The sequence below is a fragment of the Lepisma saccharinum genome, chromosome 19 (genome assembly GCF_977018435.1).
Source record: "Lepisma saccharinum chromosome 19, izLepSacc3.1, whole genome shotgun sequence".
Taxonomy (NCBI): Eukaryota; Metazoa; Arthropoda; class Insecta; order Zygentoma; family Lepismatidae; genus Lepisma; species Lepisma saccharinum.
In genome coordinates, this window is record NC_139247.1 from 57,018,693 (window position 1) to 57,027,483 (window position 8,791).

Below are 8,791 nucleotides of genomic sequence, written 5' to 3' on the forward strand. Positions count from 1 at the left end.
TATTTCCCTCAAGATTAATCGAAACAATTTAGATAAATGCCTTTCTTCTAGTCTGGTGGAAACGCAAAGAAGAGGTACAACATTTGCTTCTAAATTCGTACTTCCCAAGTCTGCATGTATGGTATATATCAGAAAACTGGCTAGCACAATTTTTGAACGTTTCATCCATAAAAAAAATGTGTTTGGGTCTTCAAAGTCTCTCTTCCTTTGGTGCTGGCAAAGACCAGAATTCTCGTGTCTTACCCGTACCTATTTTTAAAAACATGTTTTTAGTCCTGTGTGTTCGCAATTAGGACGTGGTAATATTTCTCAGTTTCATGTGTTCGCAATTAGGATGATTCAGGCACTGTTCGCTGTTAGGACGCAACCCCTGAACTTGATAACACACCCAGACAAACTTCTGAGAAACACCACACATTCAAATGGTGCTCGGTTTCAAATCGATATCTTTTGGTGTGGGTCTTCATTGATAGCCAGTGGAAACACATTGGCTATAAGGTGTCACACAGAGCAACTAATGTGTGTGCATGTGACAACATGGCATTTTCAGCTAACATTGAGTCTCGTAGAGTCAAATTACTTTCTGAACATCTCCAGCGGACTGCGCAAGTCTGTCTAGCGAGCCTAGTGGGCGTGTAGAACCTGAGCAACGGGCTTAGCGATAGGTTCTGGGTGGAGTTGACGTTAGCCTCTCGCTTGGTTAATTGGCTGCTTCGAGAGTTGTGACTCGTTCCGAAGCTTCAAATGCATAACAGCCAAAGCTGTTACGGAAATAATCTCCCTTTACCAGTGCTAGCGTGAATGCTACAATGAAAATTCAATGAAACTCATCCATTTCCAACAACATTCCCATCTTTGCATTTTCCGCTTTCCTCTATTCCGGGAATCTCTGGAGCGAGAGAACAAAAGCAAGTCTCTGCGCAAGAGTAGTGACTAGAGAGGGCTCCACCAATGAGCTCGTGAGAGTGTACGGGATTCCGTGGAGGGGAAAGCGACTGCAGCTACCAGCTGTATTGATCAGCGTGTACTGCTTCGCTCCGCCCACATTCTTTCTCCCTTTCTCTACCGTATTGCGCGGCATTCCTCCAGAGATTTCGGGATAGAGCATGTGCACTAATAACGGAGTTGCCTATGGGTCTGAACTTTTGAGTCACCCTGTATATATTGTCCATTCAGACATATATACAACATAATATCTGTGTGTGTGCGTGCTAAATATATCGAATTTTCTTTCGTAATATGTGCTTCATAATAATTGGTGTTAAAAATAGTATACTTTGTTTTATGTTCACTTTATGCTCAGATAGGGTAATTAGGAGCGCAACAGTACCTCTACCGGAATCGAACCCGAGACAACGTGACAAGGCTACAGTATTACGATAATGCATGTAAGCGCGGTGCAAAGAGATACTGACAAGAACACGCTGAACACGCGATCACACAATTACATCGAACAAAGCAAACAAAAAGATCATGGTGCAAGTGTCGAGTAAGATGCACGTCGGTCTGGTATAGTTGAAGTCCTGAATCGAACGCCAGTTCGGTGCCTTTAGAGGAAGACGACAGGACACGTATCTGGTTTCAAGGCAGCGCCTGTTTTTCCTGAAAAGCGCTGTTGCCACTTTTACCTGCAGTGTTAGACATCCATTCATTCACTTTGACATTATACTCCCAAGGACTCCCCACATCGTATAAAAAATAGCACAACACAATAACACAACCTGGAAAGATTACGCAACCGAAACCTCACTTTAAGATATCTCTAAAGAAACTGAATTGGCAACCTCGCACTACTTGACAAGAGCTGTTAGTTCCTGAAACGGACGCTATTGGTGAGAAAGGTTTGAGGGGAGGATATACTGTGCTCAACGCGGACGTGACTGATGATTGTTTACGAGGGAATTGATGTTTCTGAACTTCCTTTGAAGTAAAGTGGCGTTCGAATCAGGACTTCAACTTTAACAAGTCGAGAAAATGATTGCCAACGGCCCTAGACTTGGCCTTCTAACTTAACAGTGTAAGCATTATTAGGATTCTGTGAAAATAATGCATGTAATTTGATTTGGAAGGTTACGTTTGGTGCAATCGTTTGAGAAATGGACGCATGGTTGCTGCACAACGTATCTCGTTGAGGTACTCGCCGACACAGCAAGAGACGAGGAAACCTTCGTTACACCCCACCCCAACTTTTTTCATGCTTAAGCCATTATAAAGGCAATTGATAAGTACCCTGAACAGGACTTTTCACTTAAGTAAATGGGTGGATATCTCTTGAACAAAAATAGTACACATGATTGAATGGGGCAGTACAGTTTCAGTGTCTTCTCTGTAAGCAACAATGCTCCGTTACGGCTCTCTAAATTACACAGTAGAGTACTGCCAGGCTAAAATTTTCATTTAGAGATTAAATGTGAGTTCTTGTTAGATGACGTAACAGTGTTAGTGTCCATCAGTTGTGGCAACACACTTTAGGGTGTATTTTGTGTGTGTGTGTAGCGAAGAGAATACTGGATGCCCAGGTCTTTGAAGAAAAAATTCAATGCTGATTGATTGGGATTGTCTTACTCCGTTATTGTGCCACTTTTGACTAATCGAGAAGATTAGGATGAGTGGTGATGTAATGAAATTGAGGATGACACACTCTAAAAAAACACCAATGCCCAGGCCGGGATTCGAACCTGCGACCTCTGGCGCCGTATAGTGCTGTGCTATAAAATAGAATAACATGCAGTATTGTATCCCTTATTACGTCCAAATGCAATCATTGAATACGCGTTTTACTCGCATATTTGTAAATGTCATATAGGGTAGCCCGGGGCTATATCGATCACGGGGCTATATCGATCGACGAAAGAATATTCGATCCTAGCGCATTGGTAATGCTCGGGTTGGCAAACTGCATGGCATCAGTGGAGAAGCAGAACCTACATGGTTGAGATGCGCACGACACTTCTGCTGTTTGTAAGTTAATGTGTCTATAAAAAATTGGTTTTGGAAACAATGTGCATTTTCGCATAGTTAAACAGATAAGCTTTAGAACGTAAGCTGTACCAGCCACACTATTATGAGTAAGTGAGTAACTATATATACGTAACAATGGGGTAGGTATATTAGTTGTTAGTCATACACGTATGTGGCGCCAAATTGTATAGCGCAGTGTAGCCAACCAATGAAAAAATATCGGCTTTTGGGGCTTTTACGATCATTACGTTTATCTTCCTCTTCAACATTCTCTGAAATAATTCCATCCCCCACCAAACAGCCAGAAAAGACAACACGATGTAGAAGAAAAGTGGAAGCATGCCATTTAACATCTGACGAGCATACACCTGTAGGAAAGAAAATGATAGAAACGACAGGAAACTAAGAAAGTCGGTAACGATGAAGACAACATCCCTTGCGGTTTTTCCGGTCAGTTGTACTACACCAATGAAAGTGCTGTTATAGGTGACTGGATACGATATCAACGATGCAACACTTGGTTTCATGAAATATGTGTCGAGGCTTTCGGTAAGAAACAATACATTTGTGGAAAAATGTATCTAGACATGTGATTTTGCAAGGGATCAGAATAGCCCTGTCAATGATCAGAATTACCCCGTAGTCTTGGAAAATCCTGCAATGTGTAGTGTTTCACTTTTTCCATTTTTACAACTATCAGAAATATAAACATATGATTTTAAATTGTGCACTTTTGTAGCCAAAAGAATGGTGCTTCAGAAAAAATTAACAGTTTTGGGAGGAAAGGTTATTTTTCAAATTTTTATATACTGTTGAATGTGAAATGATCGATATAGCCCAGGGCTACCCTAGATGGACACATTTTATATATATTTACACACTTAAAATATTGTTCATGCCAACATTCCCCCCCCCCTCAAATTTATCTAAAGTTGGCTCCTCTGCCTTCTCTAACATGATATGCCTCATTTATGCGAATGATGGGTATATCGGTATAGGTGTAGTATGTCTCCACATTTAATCACGGCAGTATGTCTAAACACATTTTTTCTCGATACATCATTGTGAACTACGTTGGGTTAGGTTAGGTTAGGTTATGTCTTGTTCTTTTGTCTATTTTCTTTACCTAACCTAACTTGGCTAACAAGAAAATAAAGTGAAGAAAAGATACACAAAAAAGGAACTTGAAACATACATACATAACAAACCTATATTCTTCCAATGTGAGACATACTACACCTATACCGGAGTCATCATCAGTGACTTTTTTCTGCACAAGTTTAACAATTTCATCCATATATTTAACGGAAACATAATACACAGTAAATTGATTGATTGATTGATTTGTTGTTTTAAGATCACTTTATGCACAGAAAGGCTAATCGGGACTGGACTAGGTATGGCCAGATCCGGATCCTGGCAGATCCGAAATCCGGATCTGGATCCTAAAATTTTTCGGATCCAGAATTTTCAGATCCGGATCCAAAACTTTCGGATCAGGTACTTTCGGATCCGGATCCGGTACTTTTGGATCCGGATCCGGAATTTTCGGATCCGGATCCGTTTTGCCATCCCACATGAGTTTCTTTGGAAAGTAAGAATGTGCTTATAACATATTGTTACCTGCTAATATACATACATACACATATATATATAGTGTGTGTGCGCGCGTGCCGCGATTTGTAATTCATTAATACACTTACAAGGGAGGTCTAAATCTTCCCCTCCGATTTACATGAAACTTGGCAGGTGTATAGAGCCCCCCCCCCTCAAATGTCAAGATGAGGAGAAATTGAAGTGGGGATCTGACCCCGAAACCACGTAAATATGGTATAGGAAGAAACAGTGGCATAGGGCCTCTCTATACACCTGTCAAATTTCATGGGAATCGGAGGGAGACACAGGGGTCAGATCCTTACTTCAATTTGTCCTCATCTTGACAATTGAGGCGATTTTGCCCCCTAAAACAGTTTTTAGTTGAAACAAAAAAAAAACACGTATTTCTACCTTTGGGCCCCTCTATACATCTGCCATGTTTAATGGAAATCGGAGGGGAACACAGGGGTCAGATCCCCACTTCAATTTGTCCTTATCTTGACATTTGAGGGGAGGTTCCCCTCTAGAACAGATTTTTAGCTGAAACAAAAGTAGTAGTATTGGCTATAATATAAACCCGAGAAAGTATGAGCCCCCTCTGAGGCAGATTTGGCTACACTTAAACCTAGTTCAAGATGTGCATATGAGCTTTTTGCTCAAGTGTGGCACCCTGTCTAATCCAAGATTTTTGGAAAAATGCCTTCGGGAATTTCCCGTGAAAGTATGACCCCCCTCAGATTGATTTGCCTACACTTACAAAAGCTACATCTGTGAGATTGTTGTCCATAAGCTTGTCAAAAATATGCCCCTCTTGATATTGTTTTGGATACACTTAAAACTAAGCCAAAAAGCCACCCACACCCACCCACACCCACCCACACCCACCCACAAACACACATATTTACTTCTGGTTTAAGTTCAATTGAACACCAGCCTCAACTTGCATATCTAGTACTAAGACAATGTAATATGCAGAGACCCTCTAGAATTGCTCTGTGACTCTCTCATTTCTTACATCATAAACATATGATTTTTCACCTATAAGAATAACACTACATATGGCGTCATTAGGAAGTGTATCATGGAATTCACAGATAATTTTAATGTTTGTCCTGTCATTAACCACAACTTGTTTCCTTTTTGAAGTGTTGATGACAAACATGGGTCTCTGTGCTTTGAATTCATCTGGTGTGTAATACATGTCAGTATTGCCAGTAGTGACCCTTTTGTATGCTGTAAATGCTTCATATAATTTGAGGAAATCATCCTTGGACATGTTTAAATTATAATTTTCTCTAGGGAACACCTCATTTCTGCCATTTTTAAGGTAAATGTTCTTGATGTTGCAGTTATCAAATTTACTTGAATTTTTTTCCTGATTATTGTGTCTTCCACTCTGAAACAGTACCACCACAAAATCTGGCATGTCATATTGTATACTGGAGAATGAGTTTGTAGCATCAAATTCATAATAGGCACCAGTGGCAGGCTTCTGTACACATTGATATGTATAAAATTGTAAAGGCACCTGTGGATTTTTTAGGATATCTGCTTTGTATTTAAGAGCATAACTGGCTTCATATTCAACAACTGGCATTCTTAGCTCCATAGTCTGAATAAGGCACTTGCCCTCATCAGGTAGGGTATTAGACAGAGCTTCCCCGGTAGAGTTTAATGTACTGTACCTCATCAAGGCATTATTATCATTGGCAGCTCTTCTAAATGTGATTCTTAAAGCACCCTTCCACATAATATCTTTGTAATCTGAGAAGAATCCTGGCAACAGGCGCATGGGGAACAGCACTGTGTGGCTTTTAGATAATATTTTATCACCAGCCTCAAATCCACCTATTTTGTAGTAAGAAGCCTCCGTCTTGGATAATTTTAGTGTGGCCAAAGCTGTGGAGGTAATGCCAGGGTAATCCACTCTGTTTATAACAACACCATGTTTTCTGATCTCAATTTCAGAGAACAGATGTGGCACAAAATTGTCTACCAATCTTATATTTGAATTTGCCGGATAATCTGTACCATCGAGCTTTACAACATCAAATTTGATGTATAGATCTGCTCTGTGGGGGTGTATAAAGCCATCCCCTACATCAAGATCAACCTCAATCTCTGTGTTGGGTTGATTTAAATTTGCAAAGGTCCTCCTGTTTGGGGGGAATGATTGTAACTCATAACTCTCAATATTTTCCATTTTTTTTGTATGTATTGTTATTTAAATATTAATTTCTATGATTGCAGTTGTTGTGGCTCCAGCAAAATCAACTAATTCTTCTTTTTCATTAGTGACCATCAACTCAATATTATCTATTCTATTATGGCACACAAGAAAATATAATGTTGGGGATGGAGTGTAGATGATTGGCTCCATAAATTCAGAGTTAGGTTTGAATGTTGCAATGATGCCAGTTTGTTTGTGAGTGCCTATGCCATTTGATTTGGTGATCATACCCTCGGCCACATTACAGTGAATATTCAGTGTCTCTATGGCTAAGAATTTAGGTATATTAATAGCAGTGTGTTTGATGGCTGGTTCAAGTTTTGTGTTGTTCTCAAATCCTAACAGCTCTCCTATAGTACCCAGATCCACTGTTTCTGTAGCAGATACAATCTCTACTCTGTGAGTGACAGAATTTTAAGTTAAAACTATACCTCTGGGTAACTGAGCATTTAGAGTAGACAGATTATATTGCCCTGGAGTGATGACAATATTTTGATCCCCTACTGCAATTTTGTTGTTGTGGTGTGTAATATTAGGGATCAAGTACATGCCATAAAATGCTCTGAGAGCTATTGTTTTGGGGTACACTATATCATCATGTAATCTAAGTTTCAATATTGAATTTTGGCTTGTGTGATGGAATACCTAAATGATGTTTTAAATACCACAGGGCTTTTTGAAAATTTTCAATTGATGGTTTATTTATTTGAGACATATATCTAAGAACAGATAAACACAGATGTCCACAATTAACATCTTTGAAATTTTGAACACGGGCATTATTGTAATAAAGATTAGTTGATTTTAGATATTTTACTAAATGTTCAGGTGGAACACCTCCAAATGAATCAAACACAAATGCCTCATCTTTTAAATATTTAAGATAACAGATCCAGTGTGTGCCCTGATTTTTGTACTTATCCAAATTAACAATGCCACACTCTTTGTTGAGTGGTTGTTCTGGTAAAGAATCAGACATGTACACACCTCTAAAATTTTTGATGCCCAGTGGCTTGATTAAAGCTTCAATATCTTGGTTTGTAAGCGGCTCTTGTTTTTTAAAACTTATTCATGGCTCTCTTAACACCTTTGCCTTGTTTCTCAATGGCCAGGTTATGGCGCTTTAATTCATCTAATTCTGGCATATTCTTTTTGGCATCTATTACTGTTTTTGCTATGGCAGCTGATCCCCCAGCCAAGCTCCCAACAGCCCCCAAAGCTGCTAAGATGGCCGGGATAGTAAATATAAATCCACCCACATGTGATTTTTTTCTAGAATGCTGTAATTTTTTTAATTGGGGGGTACTAAGTAATAATTTCATACCATGGCCCTTGGCAAGACAAGAATTTTTTTTCTTGCGCTGCTTTTTGGTTAAAAGACTATCAATAGTTTTAAGAGATTTCAGACCTGCATAAGGTATCTGATACATAACACTCTTGGCCCTCATCCTAGGTTTATTATATACATATTCACAGCCCCACCCCAGTTTTTGTTTGGTGTTCATAGCTATGGTGGTCCCCAATGCTGCTATTCTCTCACTTAAAGAAGCATCTTTGCTTACAAATCTACCAAATGCAAGCTCTTCTAATTTCTTGTCTGCAACATGTCTCTTGTCAAGATCAAATGTGTGTTGTATGCTATGTCATGGTCTCTACAAGCAGCATCTAGGGGATTAACACCAGGATCACCTCTGTTTAATCTATGGTCTAGTTTTGTGCCTGGACCACAATACTGATAGCCTGGAATATGTAGTTCAAATGGCAGCTTGTTTATGATGTCATTAACCAACCCCCGACCCTCAGAGATATTCCAAAATTTAGGTGGTAGAGTATTACTAATTTTTATAAGATATCCAATCCCCTTAGTGTCATTCACTATAAAATTAGACAATTTAGTACTTATCATGTCCATAATTCCAACCTTTTCATTGTAAAAATTGTGGTTGCCAGCATTTTCCTCCCCAGCTATCACCAGCAACCTATCTACAAGTTTCCTGACATCAT